The sequence below is a fragment of the Danio rerio genome, chromosome 18 (assembly GCF_049306965.1).
Source record: "Danio rerio strain Tuebingen ecotype United States chromosome 18, GRCz12tu, whole genome shotgun sequence".
NCBI lineage: Eukaryota > Metazoa > Chordata > Actinopteri > Cypriniformes > Danionidae > Danio > Danio rerio.
This window is the reverse complement of record NC_133193.1, coordinates 49,283,997-49,305,000: the sequence shown is the minus strand read 5'-3', so window position 1 is coordinate 49,305,000 and position 21,004 is coordinate 49,283,997. Positions and strand designations below refer to the sequence as shown.

General features: G+C 36.7%; 1 long non-coding RNA gene across 6 annotated transcripts in view; it reads left to right on the top strand.

Moving 5' to 3' along the window:
- LOC137488230 (uncharacterized) overlaps positions 1–16,761 on the top strand; it is a 72,983-nt gene extending 56,222 nt beyond the window's left edge. For 3 of the 6 annotated variants that reach the window (XR_012393862.1, XR_012393859.1, XR_012393860.1), the window contains one exon: positions 8,145–11,139. This is a non-coding gene — a long non-coding RNA (uncharacterized lncRNA). Of the gene's footprint in view, positions 1–8,144; positions 11,140–15,559 lie in introns of those variants that run through there. The other 3 variants (XR_012393863.1, XR_012393861.1, XR_011007183.2) reach the window with 2 other exon arrangements.
- The last annotated feature ends 4,243 nt before the right edge of the window (positions 16,762–21,004 follow it).

Here is a 21,004-nt window from a genome sequence, read left to right as displayed (position 1 = left end):
GTAACAATCAGGCTGCCGTGAGGGCCGTGAGGGCTTTTCTATTTCTCGATTGCTTTTTAAAACTGTTGGTCAAATTTAGGGAAGGGAGTGGGCGGGTCATTCAGTGCTTTTGAAAACATTATAGGTTGGGTTTAGGGAAGGCGGTGGGCGGGTCAATCAGTGCTTTTAAAAACACTGTTGGCTTGGTTTAGGGAAAGGGGGTGAGCGGGTCAATCGGTGCTTTTAAAAACACTATCGGTTGGGTTTAGAGAAAGGGGTGAGCGGGTCAATCGGTGCTTTTAAAAACACTATCGGTTGGGTTTAGGGAAGGGGTGGGTGGGTCAATCAGTGCTTTTAAAACACTGTTATCTTGGTTTAGGGAAAGGGGGTAGGCGGGTCAATCGGTGCTTTTAAAAACACAATCGGATGGGTTTAGGGAAGGGGGTGGGCGGGTCAATCAGTGCTTTTAAAACACTGTCGGTTTGGTTTAGGGAAAGGGGGTAGGCGGGTCAATCGGTGCTTTTAAAAACATAGGTTGGGTTTAGGGAAGGGGGTGGGCGGGTCAATCGGTGCTTTTAAAAACACTTTCGGCTGAGTTTAGGGAAGGGGGTGGGCGAGTCAATTGGTACTTTTAAAAACGCTTTCGGTTGAGTTTAGGGAAAGGGGTGAGCGGGTCAATCGGTGCTTTTAAAAACATTTATAGGTTGGGTTGAGGGAAGGCGGTGGGCGGGTCAATCAGTGCTTTTAAAATCACTTGGTTGACTTTAGGGAAGGGGGTGGGCGGGTCAATCGGTGCTTTAAAAACATTATAGGTTGGGTTTAGGGAAGGCGGTGGGCGGGTCAATCGGTGCTTTTAAAAACATTATAGGTTGGGTTTACGAAGGGGGTGGGCGGGTCAATCAGTGCTTTTGATATCACTTGGATGAGTTTAGGGAAGGGAGTTGGCGGGTCAATCGGTGCTTTTGAAAACATTCTAGGTTGGGTTTAGGGAAGGGGGTGGGCGAATCAATCGATGCATTTGAAAACACTGTTGGTTGGGTTTAGGGAAGGGGGAGGGCGGATCAATCGGTGCTTTTGAAAACACTGTTGGTTGGGTTTAGGGAAGGGGGTGGGCGGATCAATCGGTGCTTTTAAAAACACTGTTGGTTGGGTTTAGGGAAGAGGGTGGGCGGATCAGTCGGTGCTTTTGAAAACACTGTTGGTTGGGTTTAGGGAAGGGGGTGGGCGGATCAATCGGTGCTTTTGAAAACACTGTTGGTTGGGTTTAGGGAAGGGGGTGGGCGGATCAATCGGTGCTTTTGAAAACACTGTTGGTTGGACTTAGGGAAGGCAGGGAGCGGGTCAGCTGGTGCTTTTGAAAACAATTTTGGTGCTAGATAAGTCGGTGGTTTATTATGCTGTGGTAACCCCAGGTTAGTAAAGGGACAAAGCAGACAAGAAAATGAATGAATGAAAAATGTTGCTCACTAATTCTAGTTTTTAAAGTTTTGGAGAAACCGCTTCCAGTATAAATTTCTCATTGACAATCTGTTGATTTATATTTAAATGTAACTCACCACAAGCACCACATGCAGAGGTTGCAAAAGTGTGCAAAAGCATGCAAATAAGTGTTTGTAAATGACATTTTATTGAGCGACCCCTGGCTCAGGTAAGTGTTCTCTTGAGCATTTATTGTGAAAGTTAGAGAGGTTAAGAGGTGCTTGTGTCGTCCACAGTGGACAGATAACACTCTTTCAGTCCCCATTCGCTGCCCTGGCTCAAAGCCAACTGATAACATGGTCACATACCATCTTTATTAATGATTGGTCAAGTCCCAGGACGGAGCTCAGGCCCCCCCACCAGCAGGTAAGATGAAGGATTTTTTTTCTGTAATGACCAGGTCTGAGCTCCACCCAGCAGCAGTCTATCTAACTCTGCTATAGCAACATTCCTTCAGGAACCAAAGAAATAGGCGGAAAGAAAAGGAATAAGGAAGCTGATATCACCAGAGAGTCAGACACAGCATGAAAGTTATTCTGATATCTTGATAACACTAGTTAATTAGTTAACATGCCGCATAGCCACTATTAAAGGGACTCAGGAATTAAAATGCGAGTTTCTTTCTTCTGTTGAGCACGAAACAAGATGAATATTGTAAAAAGCAGAAATTAACATCCAGAGTAGGAACAAAATACTCAATGGAAGTCAATGGCTGTTTTTTAACATTTCTTAATACATCTTTTCTTGTGTTTAACAGAAGAAAGAAACTCAAACAGAATTGGAACAAGTGGAGAATCAGTACATGATGGCAGAATTTTTATTTTTAGGGTGAATTATTCCATTAACTCATGACTTAAGTAAAAATCTGCATTTTTTGCGTCTAAAAAGATTAATTATTTACAGTAAACACAGGCTCAGAATTAAAGGTACTCAAAAACTCACTGTGGTACCTTTTCAAGAGACTGTTGAGATACTGATATGTACACTTTAGGCAAAAGAGCAGCCATTGACATCCATAGTATGAACAAAATATTCTATGGAAGCTAAAGGCTGTTTTGTATTTTAACTTGTATAAGTGTAGTTTTATACTTTTTATTAATGGATGTTTTGGCGGCACGGTGGCTCAGTGGTAAGCACTGTCACCTCACAGCAAGAAGGTTACTGGTTCGAGTCCTGGCTGGGCTAGTTGGCATTTCTGTGTGGAATTTGGATGTTCTCACTGTGTTGGTGTGAGTTTCCTAAGACCTAAGAGTTTCCTAAGTGTTTATGGATGTTTTCCAGTGATGGGTTGCAGCTGGAAGGGCATCTGCTGCGTAAAACATATGCTGGATATGTTGGCGATTCATTCCGCTTTGGCGATCCCTGATTAAAAGGGGACTAAGGTGAAAACAAAATTAATGAATGAATGAAGGAATGAATACATGAATATATAATTAAATATTGTACAGCAAGCGCTTTAGTGATTTCCTGGGTTTCTTCTTCATGGGTATTTGGTGTTTCGTTTGAGAGCACCCAGTTGTTACTAGAGCGGATACGTTTGCGGCCGGAAGTTAATGTGAATTATTTCTATTATTTATTTAAATTTGTATTTTATTAACGCCTACCCCCACCCCAACCCTAAACCCAACCTTCACAGTACTGTAAAAATATTAATTATTGTTATACAGTGTCATGAAAAAATGCTGCTTTATTAATGTGCATATCGCACTTCCGGCCGGCCACATATCCAATCTAGACTTTACCAAAGCACCCTCTGTCATTTTGATTAGATTTACTTAATATGTAAAAAATTAACATTTCCATGTAAATGAAAACCACACTTTACTTGAAATACATTTTATTTAAACAATATATTCTCATGTGTTCAGCAGAAAAAGGAAACTCAAACAGACTTGGTACAAGTAGAGGATCAGTAAATTCTGGAATGCTTTTGTATCGTCATCAACACCTGAACTATGTAAAACATGTTTGCATTTTTGCATCTGTCAGAACAGTTGGTTGCAACACAGGCTCATTGTGTAAACACATTACCATATATATTTCTGGAGATTGCGAATTATGCAGCCAGAGCTACATATGGCTGCATTTCATCTATTAAACGAACACTACTCTTTTTGCACTACCAGCAGACCGCTTACCTCCATGTGGTCAGCTTTGCGCTGTTACCAGTTTGCCCAATAGCTCACCACGTACGACTGCAGACTCACCACGACGAAAGGGTCCGGCGAAGAACAGTTCTAGAAAGCAGGTAAAACAAAACAAAAAGGCAAAAATTAACATAAACAAGTTAATAACAAGATGGTGGTAAGATCTGAAAACATGGTACAGATCAGGCAGCCGCGAGGGCTTTTCTCTTTCTGGATTTCTTTTGAAAACGCTGTTAGTTGGGTTTAGGGAAGGTGGTGGGTGGGGGAATCGCTCAGTCAGGCAGTAAGTCAGTCAGTCAATTGGTCAGTCAGTCAACATCGGCCTCTGGTGAATTTACACGACAACAACAGGTACGAATGGCACCGGCGAAAGCAATCTGAGATCTCAAAAAGCAAACACAGCAGCCTTTGGTGGATTCGCGGAAACTAAAACTGCAAAAAACGTAGCGCCTGGAATGTATTTCAAAATCTCCAGAGTTGTATACAGGGGTAATTATCAATAATGAGCCTGCATTGGTTATTCACGGTGACCAGACTCTCAGAAATAAATGAAAGTACTCAAAAGCCCACTGGGTTTGATGCATTGCTAAGACCTTAATTCAGACTTAATTAATTTGTAACTTTAAAGGCAACTTTCTCAGTATTGTGAATTATTTTGAACACTTTCATATTTTCAAATAGTTGTACCTTGACCAAATATTGTCCTATACTAAAAAAATCATCAATGCAAAGCTTATTTATTCTACTTTCAGGTGATATAAATCTGTTTAAATCTTAAATATTTTTTAAACAAGCAGCAAAATTCATTTTTTGAGTGAAGAATTGCGCAACTGTGCATCATTTATTCACGAGCGTCTTTAAAAGTTTACAACCAATCTTCTTAACAGATCTGTCAGCAAAACATAAAGAAAATCAGTAGGACATGCATGTAGATGCCATCCCCTTTGTAAAACATACAGCATGCCGGGATAGTTGGTGGTTCATTCCATTGTGGTGACCCCTGATAAATGAATGAATGAATGTAAACACAGACTGAGATAAACATAGCATCTTAGTTATCCGATCCGACTTGTTTCCAGACAGGATTTTTAAGACATCCGCACACTTGACTCCCAGAAATCGTGTACATTTAAACCAATCAGAGGACGACTGATGATCTGCTGAAGTGTTTCCAGAAAAGTGTGCCACATGCATCAGTCGTTTGTGAGCAGTGCTTAGCGTGATGTCTAAGGCTGAGAGTCTATCCGTCTCCAAACTCGTCTGTGTCTGTTGTGCAGGAGGAAACGCTGGTTAATGAGTAGCCCAGCGCTGAGTCCAGTCCCTCTGTCACAGGTGTGGGGGCTCAAGGCCAGCAGCTGATAAGAGCGCAGAGGGGGAACAGAGAAGAGAGAAGCTCGACAGAGGAGGTGTATATACAGATATATCAATAACCCCGAGTTACTAAGAGACCACATGACTTTCATCAGCATATAACGGTATCTGGCCTACTCCGACGTGCCTTTGACACTGTAGAGGAGATTGGAGAAGTGATATAACAATGAACAAAAAATGACACATCACCTACGCAATCGAGTAGATAAGAGAGCGCTGAATGGGAAAAAAAAACATCAGGCTTTATGTCACTGTGGAAAGCCTGACACACAACTGTGAAATGATTACTTGCTGCTTAATAAAAACTTTCAGAACATCCATTATGGGTGTTTCTTTGATTAAAGTGCATTTAGGTTGTTTACCTAATCTCTAAATGAATGAAGGATATATTAATTATAGTTGATTAATTATAGAACATAATTGGCTAATTACATTGTAAATATATATATATATATATATATATATATATATATATATATATATATATATATATATATATATATATATATATATATATATATATATATACATATATATATACAATGTAATTAGGCAATATATATATATATATATATATATATATATATATATATATATATATATATATATATATATATAGTCACGGGCCACTTTATTAGGTACACCAGCATAGATTCAACAATGTACTGGAAATATTCCTTTTTTGGTCCATATTGAAATGATCGCATCACGCAGCTGCTGCAGATTTGTTTGAATCTCTCCTTCTGCCACATCCCAAAGGTGCTCTATTGGATTGATATCTAGTGACTGTGGAGGCCATTTGAGTGCAGTGAACTCATTGTCATTTTCAAGAAACCAGTCTGAGATGATTCGCGCTTTATGACATGGTGCGTTATACTGCTGGAGGTAGCCATCAGAAGATGGGTACACTGTGGTCATAAAGGGATGGACATGGTCATCAACAATACTCAGGTAGGCTGTGGCGTTGACTCGATGCTCAATTGGTACTAATGGGCCCAAAGTTTGCCAAGAAAATATTCCCCACACCATTACACCACCACCACAAGCGTGAACCCTTGATACAAGGTAGGACTAATTCATGCTTTCATGTTGTTAATGCCAAATTCTGACCCGACCATCCGAATGTCAAAGAGGAACTCGAAACTCATCAGACCAGGCAAGTTTCGGTGAGCCTGTGTAAATTGTAGCCTCAGTTTCCTGTTCTTAGCTGACAGGAGTGGCACCCGGTGTGGTCTTCTGCTGCTGTAGCCCATCTGCCTCAAGGTTGGACGTGTTGTGTGTTCAGAGATGCTCTTCTGCATACCTCGGTTGTAAAGAGTGCTTATTTGAGTTACTGTTGCCTTTCTATCGGCTTTAACCAATCTGTCCATTATTCTCTGACCTCTGCTATCAATAAGGCATTTGCACCCTTCTTCACCTTTTTTCCCCATTCTAATGCTCGGTTTGAACTGCAGCAGATCCTCTTGACCATGTCTATTTGCTGCCATGTGATTGGCTGATTAGAATTTTTTAGAAGTTTTTAAAAGTTAGAAATGTTAATTAGCAGTTTTCATATTTTGGGGTTTACATATCTGTTTATTTGTGGTTATGATTTGTATAATTGAACCTTGATCTCTGTTGATGTTGAAGTCAATTTTCGAATTGAAAATGTTAGTAGTTTAAACATTATATTGTGTAAGCCAGTGGTTCTCAAACTGTGGTACGTGTACCACTAGTGGTACGTGGGCTTCTTTCTAGTGGTACATGGAGGAATGAAAAATGTCATGTACATGCTACATATAATTCAAAATTTATTAAAAATGATGTATATAATATGCCATATATTATATATAGGCTATATTTCTGAGGTAATCTGCCAGGTTTTTTAACTGTGCAGAGTTGTAGCTGCTTTACTGGGCCAACTACGCTACTGTATTTCAATGCTGCTCATTTTGGTGGTTCTTGGAGAGACAATTTTTCTAAGGTGGTACTTGATGAAAAAAGTTTGAGAACCACTGGTGTAAGCAATAATATATAGAGAGAGAAATAAGAAAGCAAAATAACAGAATTATTTCACAGATTTCAATTACTTTATATTGATTTTAATTGCTATTTGTGATCAGGTCTTTGTACTGTAATTTGCAACACAAATCTAGAGAATATATCACTCCAAACTGTTACAGATATCAATAAAAGTCACTTTTTCAACATTTTCAAAAGTTGTTTGTCCCAGTAAGTAGTTCAAAAGCATATTAAAATAAAACCAAACATGTATTACCAAACATGGAAACTGTTAATTTGCTGTATATATTTTCTAGTGATTTCTCTACTAACATTGTCCAACAGAACTTAATTAATTCATTCATTTTCCTTCGGCTTAGTCTCTTTATTTATCAGGGGTCTCCAAAGCAGACTGAACTGCCAACTATTCCAGAATGTTTTACACAGCGGATACCCTTTCAGTTACATCCCAGTACTGGGAAACATCCATACACAATCACATTCACACTCAGACACTATGGCTAATTTAGATTATTCAATTCACCTATAGCGCATGTGTTTGGACTGTGGGGGAAACCGGAGCACCTGGATGAATCCAACATACAAACTCCACACAGAAATGCCAACTGACCCAGCCAGGACTCGAACCAGCGATCTTCTTGCTGTGAGGTGACAGTGCTAACCACTGAGCCATTTTTACATCATCCATTTTTATTTGTACATTTTTATTGTCGTCATTATTTTTATTATTAATTCTGTTTTAGATCTTTTTTGGTTTCGGGCGATGTCCTAATCAAACAATGTCATCACTTTTGTCATGTAAATAAATATGTTTGTTTATTTACACCACAGTTTTTGCCTAGTAACCTTGCACATTACACAATCTAGTCAATTATGCATCATTAATGACATCTTGAACATGTTTAGATCACATTTTTCTGCTAGGAGAGTTCAATAGAAGCAAGAAAATGACTGTAAGGCAGATTCACAGCCTTGCTGCTCTCACATTATGAGCTGTTTTAAAATGAAACATCTTGTTCCTGAAGAAAATTACCACACAGATTCCTTCCTAAATCATGCATTGCATCATTTTGACGAAGCAATGACCTCTGACCTATTCAATCTGTCTTTAAAAGATGTGCATGTATAGCATTTGAGTTTATTTTTTGTTTTCTGGGTCTGCTGCAGGTCTCTGTTGCTCAATCTTGGCTTATCGCTGTGTGTCATGGAGTGTGAGTGGGACACAAACTGAAGACCGGATCAATAACAGGTTCCTGCGAGTCCGCCTCTTCCCGCACACCGGCCTCGTTCGACCAGACGGGGTAATGAGTTACTTATGCCACTCTGCACCTTCAAACCCCATTAACCAATCCTTCTGGATCCCAGCATCCCCTCCTCCACACACCATCTTCCAGCCTTCACCTTTTCTCTCTCTGTTTTTGTCCCTCGCTCACACTTCTGGCAGATCCTGCCAACATTCGCTAGAAAATACAATTTGTTTACACCAGAGCTTCATGACCTACTGAATTGAGATCAGGGACAGTACACCCACAAATGTAAATGTATTCATCATTAACTCACCCTCAGGCAGTTATAAAGTTTGTCTTGCGTACTGTTGAAGATAAAAGAAGATGTTTTGAAGAATGCTGTTATGATAACATTTACATTTAGTCATTTAGCAGTTGCTTTTGTTCAAAGCGACTTACAATTGAGGAGGCATTCAGCGATTCAACAAGAAGAGGCAATACACACAAGAAGTGCTAATTATACAAAGGAACTGCGCAATACAGGTCATTGTGAATACATATCCCTGTTATACATTTGTGGAGATCGCGAATTATGTAGCCAGGGTTATGTATGGCTGCATTTCGTCTTTAAAACGAATGCTACGGGGTTGGAATAATGCCGCTGATGGCTTCTGTTGGCTTCTGACCTCTGTATAAATGGCTTTTCCGCTGTTACTAGTTTGCCCAGTAGCTCGCCTCATACATTGGCGGACTTGAGATGCAGAGAGGAGCTGACCACGATCATGGGGTTCGAGTCTGTCGAAAAACAGTTCCAGAAAGCAGATAAGACAGAAACAAAAGGCATAAAAATTAAATAAACAAGTAAATAACAGGGTGATAATGTGGTAAGATCTAAAAATGTGTTAAAAAAAATCAGGCGATGGCTTTTCTTTTTCTGGATCGCTTTTGAAAATGATGTCTGTTGGGTTTAGGGAAGGGGGTGGGCGGTTTGATCGGTTGGTCAGTCAGTCAGCAGCGGCCTCTGGTGGATTTACGTGAGAAGAGCAGGTGTGAAAACAAAAATTGCACAAAAAAAAAGTACCTGCTGGGACATATTTCGCGATCTCCACAAATGTATATAAGGGTACGTATCAGTAATGAGCCTGGATTGGAACTGCTAGTGCTGAAAGAATTAAATTCAAGAGTAAAATAGAGGGATTGTTTTTTTTTTAGAGAGAGAAAAGAGTGTTTCTACTGGTGGTTTATCAAGCCCACTTACCTGTGTGAAGCACACTTCATAAATAACCATTGTTGTCTATAGTTAAAAAGAAAAATATGTATGGAGGTCAATGGATACTGTTTTTCCACATTCTGCAAAATTTTTAGTGTTCAGCAGAATAAAAAACTAAAACAGGTTAAAATTCAACTCAATATAATTCTATAATTTACATTAACTAAACACAAAGTTTAGGTTTTCTATATTACATTAAAAAAATTTAATTATCCAACCTAGGTCTAGCTTTTACATTTTAAATACAGTGCTCAGCATAATTGAGTACACCCCATTTTGAAAATAAATATTTTTATCCGATTCTCAGTGAATATAGGCAATTTATTTTGATGCATTTAAACAAAACTGATTTATTAAACAGATATATTTATTCAAATAATATTTTAGTCACAGAACATATTTAGAAACTGAAAGATAATATAATAAATTCAGGCAAAATATTGCAAAAACAATTACAAACCACAAATTTCAACAAAATTTTTCTTTTTATTTCTCTTGATTTTTCCTCTTTTTTTTAAATTTGAATTTGATATTTTTCTATGACATATAAATGTGTGTGTACTAGTTTTTGGACCGTTATCGTAAGGTTATTTTGTTAGATAAGCTCCAGATTTGGCTTCAGTACTGACTAATCTAATGTATATGCACAAATATAACATTTTATGTTTTCCTATTAAAAATATGAATTGAAAAGAGAGATTTGTGAGTGGTGAACTCATATGCTGAGCGCTGTATATTATTAGTGCACTGAAGTAAAGTGGCAATAGGGTCATCTCCTAATTTTTTTCATGTGCTAAATTTGGTTAATAACTTTAGTTAACATGACAATGAAAATAATATGATAAAATAAAACGATAATTATACTCATATTTCTTGTCAGTTTAAAAACAAAAAAAGGCACAGTTGTCATTTTATTTTCGGCTTATTAATCAGGTGTCACCACAGCGGAATGAACTTATCCACCATATGTTTTTACGCAGCGGATGCTCTTCCAGCTGCAACCCATCACAGGGAAACGCCCATACACTACAGTCAATTTAGCTTAGTCAATTCCCACATACGCTATGTGTCTGGACTGTGGTGGAGACCGGGGAGAACATGTATCCGCTGCTTAAAACATATGCTGGAATAGTTGGTGGTTCATTCCGCTGTGGCGACCTCTGAAATAGAGACTAAGTTAAAGGAAAATGAATGAATGAATGAATAATTCTAATATAAAATACTTTCATTTATAAAGATTATTACCTGAAATTTTAAACTTAGAGTTCATTTAATTTCGTTTCAGTGAAGTTCAATACAGAAATATAGGTGTATTTTTATAGACCATTTTAATGTGTTGATCTCATTGGTCTATGAACATTTCCTGCTTGTTTTCAAACTATTTCATAACTGTAACAAGAGGCAATTCAATCATAACTTAATGTTAAAACAGCTATCATAATGTTATTTATCAATATGTGGCTCTTTTTGGATTCTCTGAAGCTATAAAAATTAATAATGTAAAATGGGAAATACGTCGGTACCATTATTTTTGTTTTCATCCCTCAAAATGGTCTATAATCCTGGGAAACCCTGAAGCTGTTTATAACTGCTGTTTTTCTCCTTCCAACACCATGAAAGAATCACTTTTGTTTGCAATAAAAAAGTGTATGGTTTACAGTAATTCAATTCAGGAATATGTAGGTTTGTTTGTATTTCAGATTAAGAATTATTCAGTATGTGAGAGTATTAATTGTGCTGATAGAGAAGAGGCTAAATGTAAGCCGTTGAATCTGTCTAGAGAAGGGTGAGGTTTGTGTGTGTGTGTGATATCAATGCGGTAGGCGTGTTCATCTTATGTCTGCAGTCTCCACGCTATATGACAATTTGACAATGGTCGCTCCGAGCCTGAGGATTACAAACCGCATCCTGGTCAGGGATGATGCAGGTGGCCGATACAACAACCTGACGTGCAGGTTATTTGGAGGATTTTCAGAACAAATGTGGGCTGGTTACTCTCACCACATATCAAAAGATGACTCCGATGTGCTGATGGACCATAAAATGATCCAAACTTGTTTTTAAAAAGGGGCTGAAAGTAGATTTCACTTTCTAAAAGGCTGAAAGTTTTAAAAACAGCACTGTTATCTGTGAACAATTTGTGAAAGTAGGGAGATTTTTGTGTAAATAGTGACTTGCATGCGTATTTCATCTTTTCTATAGGCATGAATGAGCACAACTGAAACAACTACTACGACAGCAAACCTTTAGCAAACCTCCTAATTCATGCAGCATGAGGACATTGTTTATGAGCGTCAAAAGTGACTGATCTGTTCGGCAAAATATTTGACTGCGTGTCACTTCATCCCAAACGACTAGAACAGTATAACTAAAGAAATCACCATTGAGCTGAGCGAAAGGGCTTACTAAACAGGGCAACATCAATGACGTAAGCGTGCTCAGGCCCGAATGTAATGGGACTGCGGGCCATCAGGTGAGACGAGGGGGGGGAGAAGCGTGGTTTGGCCCGGTTCAAGGCAACTGTACATAGTGTGAGTAAACCCTTAGTCTAAGCCATCATTGTTCATTAACGCTCACCTAAGTTTTTATATCCATTTAATCTACAGCAAGGTACTCTAAAGCTTTTTCCCTGAAGGTATTAAAGGGCCATGAAACCCCCTTGTTTCAGCAGGGTGTTTTCACACCTCTACTTTGGAAAAAGTCAGAAAAGTGGGCGTGTCCAGCTCTGTTTAGGGGGGAGTGTCGGAGGAACTAAAGTGGGATGGTGTGGGAGTGTCTATTTGGGCGTGCGCGTGTTTCAGAGTCAAAACACACACACACACACACACACAGTAGAAAGTGATGGTGTTTAACCTACATGGACATCTGAAGTCGAATTATTTGCCAAATTATTAAATGGTGGACTTTAACTGCAGTTTGGCTCTTTCATTCAGGGTATTCATTCATGACCCACGCGACAAACGAGATATTTGATTCGAGGAACTGCTCTAAGCGTGTATTTTTCATGCAATGTTTGATACCGCACGGCGAATGAGAGAAAAAAACCTCAGCATTTCCCGGACACTTAGATGCACACGGCAGGTAGCGTCAGAAAGCCGCGTGTGTTATTCCGGTCACTAAATGCGGTGAAAACCCTACACAAGGTTAAAGTTTGGTTGTGGTGCTAACATGTTTACACTCGGTGCAATGGTTAACTTAGTTCGATACGAACAAACTGAATAAACAAAGAGCGCTGGTCGCTCACTTACCAAATCTGTAGAGACAGGACAATCACCAGCAACTAGAGCCGCGACTTTATAAAGAGAATACTACAAGCGAATCCGGATCTCAGCGTTTGCAGATGAGAACAGCTCTCAGGTAAACAATGTTCCTCCTTAGACACGTAAGTTATTGTTGTCGAGCGTCGCGTACACTGTTAATCCACACGTGACTCTGAGCCCTCACAGAGAGAAAATGAAATGAAACTTAACTGCAGCAAACTATAAAAGCAACACTTCACGCTTGTTTTGCCAACACAACGTGGCGTCTCTGTCACCTAAACACTGTGACAGTAATGAATATTAATGAAGTTGCACAATAGAGCGCGCTGATTGGTTTGAACCAAGCCTTACTCATGCATTAATGCATCACACTGTAAGACGTAATAAGACACACTCTGGCACAGGCGTCCAGTCCGCATGCTGGAATACACGCTATTATGTCATGACTGTGACGCAGCTTCAAAAATTAGTTTCAAACCGGAAGTACGAATTTGCTTGAAATAACGCAAAAACAACCAATTTACACTTTTTAGTGAAATATAGGCGTCCTAATAGTGTTTTTAGCAGTGTGGGACACATATACGACTGTCAACAGCTCAAAAACTGTGTTTTGGTGTTTCGTGACCCTTTAACTCATACTCTGTAGTTGTGCAATTCGTCATAGTATAAGAGTTAAAAATATATAAACATCAAGGAACCCTATGATCAGGACATGGAAATAAACAAAAAAAAACTCACGATCTCTGACACCACCGCTGATTTTAAACTGGAAGCAGTCAGGTTCATCACTTATGAGGTTCCCCTAAAACATATCCATTGTGGTCAGCGCTATTTGCAGGGTGTTTCTGTATTGCATATGTTGTGAGAATCTGTGTTCACGTGTTTTGTCAAACTAATGAAAACACTTTCTCTCGGTTTTGTTGTAGTGTTTTCTATTTGCATGTGTTTTCTTTACTTAGAGTGCGTTTGAGCTCTCTCAGCCTACTTACATTTTTCTTCTCAGGTGTATTTTGATTAAATTTTAAGTACTGGAAAAAATTAAGTAGGTTTGTTTTCTTGTTTTTAGTCATAAACTGTGAGATGCGGAGTAAGCTTTACATATAACCATCGCTCTGTCCTCTATTGTGTTTTCCCTCCTTTCTTTTCTGTTATTGTTCATTGAGCAGGAATTGTGCTTCAGGTATCTGCATACGATTCAGGGCTTTCTGCCAGCGTTTATGGCTCCGGGTGTGTCCTGCTTACTTCCGTGTTTGAGTGGACATAGATGTAGGTTTCTGTGTTCTCCTTGATCGTGACAGAAAGAAAAAAGCCTGAAGACAAACTGGCAGAGCTGAAGAGTTTCCTGAAACGTATGACAATACAAGCCTAGAATCACTCATAGTCAACATTTAAGTGTGTGTATGTGTGTGTGTGTGTGTGTGTGTGTTTGTGTGTGTGTATAGCTTGTTTTCCTTATGTTCAAATCAGCAAAGCTGAAGACTTTCCTGAAGCATACACTGTGTGTGTATGTGTGTGCATTTATTTTCCAAATGTCCCCACAAGTATAGCAATACCAGTAAATTTTGACCTTGCGGTGACATTTTTTTGCCCCCATGAGAAAAACGGCTCATAAATCCCACAGAATGAAGTATTTGAGCATGTAAAAATGCAGATTGTTTCCTGTGAGGGTTGGATTTAAGTGTAGGGGGAGAGAATATACCGTGTGTACAGTAGAAAAACAATTAAGTCTATGTAAAGTCCCCATGAAGATAGCTGTATGGTGTGTGTGTGTGTTCATGTTCACATCTCCATTGTGGATGAATGGGAACACGCAGGTGACATTTATCAGAGATACAGACCCGGAGAGCAAACACGGGCCTGTTTTCATTCTCTCTGCTCTCGGGCTTTGACTGTTTGAAGGAGATTTCCAATGGCAGGGTGTAGGTGGACTTATTTGCCAATAAAGTGTGTTTTTAAAGTTTCCTTTCATCTGGCAGGAAATTGCATAAGTTTTGTGGGGTTATGAGAGGCTGCTTTACAACACGGCTTTCGTTTCAGGACAGGTAAGAGCAAAGCGGGCAGGTGGGAAATAACTAACCTGGGTTTATGATGTGTACAGGTGAGTGAAACCTGAGAGGAGAACACAGACATTATGACGTACACTTTATTAAAGCACTGCTAGACTTTGGGATAAACAGTCTGCTCTACAGCTCACATTTGTAATAATATAATCAATGAATTGTTTTGTTTTTTTGGTAATTCTGACAGTGTTTGTGAGTTGATTATGATCTGAGTCTTCAGTTCTTGGTAAACTCAGTGTAGAGTCTGCTTACTGGATATGCTAATGAAGTAACCTGTTGTAATGTACACACAGCGTTCGCTCCCTCTGATTGGAAATAGGCTTGACATAGTTCATTTACGGCAGTAAAACAAATGCAGAGACAACAAACTATTACGTGCATGCAGGAGAAGCCTTGACCGAAAACTATTACTCACTATCATTATTTGTTGATGATCATATATTAAAAGAGAAAGAAAATATTATAGAGCATATTGTTTATAATGCTTTCATTAAATGCTGGAATTTTTAAAATTAAATATATTTTAATTAAAACATATTAAAACAAGAAAATAGTGTATACAGAAATATTTTATTGCATTATAAATATATTTTTATTAATACGTGTCTGTTTGCTTTAATCATTTGTTGATTGCTTTAATAATTGTATTTCAAGATTACACAAATAATAGCTTTTATAATGCAACACATGAATAGGCATGCAAATAATAAGGAGACTACTTTTTCTTGGTTGATTTATTCATTCATTCATTTTCTTGTCGGCTTAGTCCCTTTGTTAATTCGGGGTCGCCACAGCGGAATGAACCGCCAACTTATCCAGCAAGTTTTTACGCAGCGGATGTCATTCCAGGCGCAACCCATCTCTGGTAAATTCTTTGTTGATTTAAGTCTAATGATAATTGGAATTAAATTAGAATAATTTGTTTTATTTTATAAAAAAGGTCTTATAACATTCATATTTAATACACTACCTGACAAAAGTCTTGTCATCGATCTTAGTTGTAAGAGCAACAAATAATAACTTGACTTCTTGTCGGTCATTTGGAAAAGTGGCAGAAGGTCGATTTTTCTGATGAATCATCTATTGAGCTGCATCCCAATCATCACAAATACTGCAGAAGACCTACTGGAGCCAAGATTCTCATAGAAATCAGTCAAGTTAGGTGAAGGAAAAATCATTGTTTGGGGTTTCATTCAGTATGGCGGCGTACGATAAATCTGCAGAGTGGATGGCAACATCAACAGCCTGAGGTATCAAGACATTTGTGCTGCCCATTACATTACAAACCACAGGAGAGGGCAAACTCTTCAGCAGGATAGTGCTCCTCCTCATACTCCAGCCTCCACATCAAAGCTCCTGAAAGCAAAGTAGGTGAAGGTTCCTCAGGATTGGCCATCCCAGTCATCAAACATGAACATTATTGAGCATGTCTGGGGTAAGATGAAGGAGGAGGCATTGAAGATGAATCCAAAGGATCTTGATGAACTCTGGGAGTCCTGCAAGAACGCTTTGTTTGCCATACCAGATGACTTTATTAATCAGTGATTTAAGTCAGTGCAGAGATGTATGGACGCAGTCCTCCAAGATTATGGGAGTCATACACGATATTAATTCTGTTTCCACTGTTACTGTCCTAATTAAATCATTAAAAATCAAGGCATGATCATATTTTATTGTGGTAAAATAAGCGTAATCTAGAGGCCTTTGCCTTTTATATAAGCCACTTCTGACACCAAATGATCAACTAGAAGTCAAGTTATTACTTGTTCCTAAAATATGGATAGGCGACAAGACTGTTGTCAGTTAGAGTACTATCTATTTTTCTTTTCAGAAATGACAACTGGTAAAAATAATAAATATTCCTATGAGGTATGATTAAAAATTACACCAAATGTTGCTTCCTTAACTCTTATGAAGTTAAAATATTTGTGTGTGTATGTGTTGTATATGAATGAATAAAACTGTCTGAAAACATGGCATCTTTTATTTTGATCAATTGTCATTTAATGCAGATATATATATATATATATATATATATATATATATATATATATATATATATATATATATATATATATATATATATATACATATATATATATATATAGTTAAAGTCAGAATTATTAGCCCCCCTGTTTATTGTTTCCCCCAATTTCTATTTAACAGAGTGAAGATTTCTTTAACACATTTCTAAACATAATAGTTTAATAACTCATTTCTAATAACTGATTTATTTGATCTTTGCCATTATTACAGCAAATAATATTTTTCAAAACACTTCTATACAGCTTAAAGTGACATTTAAAGGCTTAACTATATTGGGCAGGTTAGGGTAATTAGGCAAGTTATTGTAGAATGATGGTTTGTTCTGTAAACAATCTATGAAAATTATAACTTAAAAGGGCTAATAATTTTGACCTTAAAATTTCTTTTATAATTAAAAACTGCTTTTATTCTAGCTGAAATGAAACAAATAAGACTTTCTCCAGAAGAAAAAATATTATCAGACATACTGTGAAAATTTCTTTGCTCTGCAAAACATCATTTGGGAAATATTTAAAAAAGAAATTCAAAGAGAGGCTAATAATTCTGACTTCAACTGTAAATATATAGGAAGAAATCCCAATAGTAAAAAGCTACAAAAATCCAGAGACTTTATAATTTTACACCATAGTCCTGTATATTTATTTAATATGTTTGTATATGTGTGTGTATGTAGACGTGTGTAATTGTTACTTATAATGTTTGCTTATTCTCACCTTCAAGAGCTTGCATTTCTGTTTACTGATATTAAAAGACAAAAAGCTCAGACAGTTATTGCTCAAGTGTCAGAGCTAACAGAGGAGGAAGAGGAGCGCAGGGTCGGGATCTGCTCCTGTGTTTTGTTTTCCAGGACAGACACCTGACTGTATCCTGGAGAGACTCCTGACTCTCCCATAACCGCCGCGGCCCGGGGGCGGATTTACTGCTCTCAGATCAGCGCTGCACGTGTTTGCTCATTTTGCGTGTTGTGTTAGTTAATTGCGCTCTCTAATGCGGCTTTTTTTTTTTTTAGAAGAGAAAAATACACCAAAAAAATCTGAATTGAATATGTAAAATACTGTAGTAGGATTTTAGTACCGTTTGAAATGTGTACATACTGTTGCATAACAAAAACAACAACAAAATTACCGTCTTGTGCGTTATGTTAATTAGGCTACTTTGTGCATTATAAAGCGACATGGTTACACTTTATAATAATAGTCATTTAGTTAACATATTTACTAACATTAACTACGCATGAATAATCTTGGAAATCATTTATTAATCATAGTTCGAGATTAACTAATGCTTTATTAATATCCAAAGTTGTGCTTGTTAACTCTAGTTAATGGACAGTGCAGTTAACCTGAACTTTAAACATTAACGTTAAAAATAATGAATGAATACCGTAATAAAAAACATTACTAATAGTTTGTTCATGTTAGCAAATAAATTAACTATTGGACCATTATTTTAAAGTGTTACCTGTGAATTTTTTTTTTTTTTTTACAAAAATCAGGATTTAATCTGTAACGAACTGGAATACAATAGGGTATTAATAGGCTACCGTTTTAAATAGTTGCACATAGGATAACAAAAAACAACAACAAAAATGACAAAAGTAAATAGCAGTAAAAGACAGGAAGTAGAGTAATGCTGATTTTCTCTGGTGTGGATCAAACTTTGTGACGTCAGAATGTTAAGAGAAGTAAAGAGTGAGCATGCTAAGCTTGAATGGCAGTGAATTTTGTTAAGAGTCTTTCGCGAATTGTGCACAGTATTAGGCCTATTTGTAAGACGTGAACGTGAAGCTGCATGTGCATGGACACTTTAAATTAAATTAAAACTTAAAAAGAAACAATTGATCACTTTCATAATTCAGACATGAATATGCATGTAAACAAGTATATTAAAATGTGAATTTAAAATTATGTATTAATGTAGTTTTTTTGTTTGATTAATCAATGCTATATAACATAAATTTAATAAATAAAATTTGTATATTTATACATTTAAAATGATTTTTAATGCATTGTTTTATTAAATGACATTTTAAAGCATGGATAAAGTAAAGCTTTAAATTTGTCAATATTTCTACATTAAAAAATATTTTTAAGTGCATTGTTAAATTAAGTCACATTTTAAACCACTAATTAAATAAACAGCTCCAAATTTGTCTATATTTATTCATTTAAAAAAACATTTTAATCAATTATTTTATTAAACTACATTTTACAGCATGACTGAAATAAACAGCTTTAAAATTGTCTATATTTCAATTATATTTTAAAGCGCGAATTAAATAAATATAAATTTGTCTATATTTATACATTTAAAATTATTTTTAAATGCATTGTTATATTAAGTGACATTTTAAAACACATATTAAATAAACACATTTAAATATATCTATCTATTAATTCGACAACTTTTTGTTGTCAGATCAATCAACTTTTTAAAGCACGAATTAAATAAACTGCATTATATTTTTGTCTGTTTCGTTAGACACTCAAAAACATGTTTTATTAAATTACATTTAAAACATGCATTAAAAGAAGACATGTTAATATAGGATTTATATTCGTTTGTCAGTTTAAAATATATTTATTTATGTGATTTATTAAACTAACAATGATTCTTCATTTTATTTTTCTTTCATTTTGACACTTTTATGATCAAAACATTATTTAAATGTGCTGCCTGGGATATTAGCATCAGTTAAATACAGCTATAGGGCTGTTCCTATAATCTAAACATTATTTTAGCATAATAAACTAACTTCAGTCATCAGTCATTCACTTTGTGAACGCAAAGCTTAAAGCAGTGCTACATCTCCCTCTGCTGGAGAAAACACAAACATGATAATCAGACAAGCACTTTTACTACAAGGAGGTCAAATTTGTTAACCTATATTGTTGTGCACATTAAATTAAATTGACCAAAAGTAATTTTATTTACATGGAAACATATTACATGCAAGTAAATATCTGCTTTAAATGGATAATTCACATAAAAATGGCTGTCATCATTTAGCTACTCATCCTCCATTCATGGGCGAGGCAGTGGCGCAGTAGGTAATGCTGTCACAGCAAGAAGGTCACTGGGTCGCTGGTTTGAGCCTCGGCTCAGTTGGCGTTTCTGTGTGGAGTTTGCATGTTCTCTCTGCATTCGTGTGGGTTTCCTCTGGGTGCTCCGGTTTCCCCCACATTCCAAAGACATGTGGTACAGGTGAATTGGGTAAGCTAATTTGTATGTAGTGTATGAGTGTGAGTGTAAATGAGTGTGTGTGGATGTTTCCCAGAGATGGGTTGCGGCTGGAAGGGCATCCGCTGCGTAAAAACTTGCTGGATAAGTTGGCGGTTCATTCCACTGTGGTGACCCAGTATTAATAAAGGGACTTAGCCGACAAGAAAATGAATGAACCCTCCATTCGTTTCCAAACCTTTTCTCTTTTTGTAATTGAGAATGCTGGTAAAGACTTTTCCTTACTACGGGAAAATGTTTTGTTTGGTTTTGTTAATTATAAAACAGAAGCTATAAATAAAAAGAAAATATATTTTCTTAAAATATATACATAAATGTAAATTTTCAAACCAAAAACCTTTATATATATATATATATATATATATATATATATATATATATATATATATATATATTGCTTACTGAAATGCAGTATTAGTTTGAAACTGTTTCTAACTCTTTTACAAAAAAGGCTTTAAAAACAACTAAAATTTGTAAATGATACATACTTTTTCTTTAATGTGTAATGTATATACCCCTTCTGATTGTTTTTATTTTGTTTTTTGTTGTTGTTGTTTTTGTTTAGTTTTTTTTTTTAAATGTGTTCTTTTTGTCTCTCCATTTTCTTTTTAATGTACTATGATTGTATATTCTCATTTTTCGCATAATAATAAAAAATAAAAAAAAGTTTCCAAACCTGTTTGAGTTTCTGTTGAACACAGAGAAAGTGGACAAACTAAACAAAAACAGTCACTGACTTCCATAGTATTTTTGTTCCTAATACAGAAGTCAATGGCTGCTTTTTCCCAACATTCTTCAGCACTTCATGTTTTGTGTTCAACAGAAGAACGAAATTAAAGTGGGGTGAAATATTCCTTTAATGTTTCAAACAACAAGGGTGAAATCATGTCAAATATTCAGTAAACATTCAAGCCATTCAGCAAAA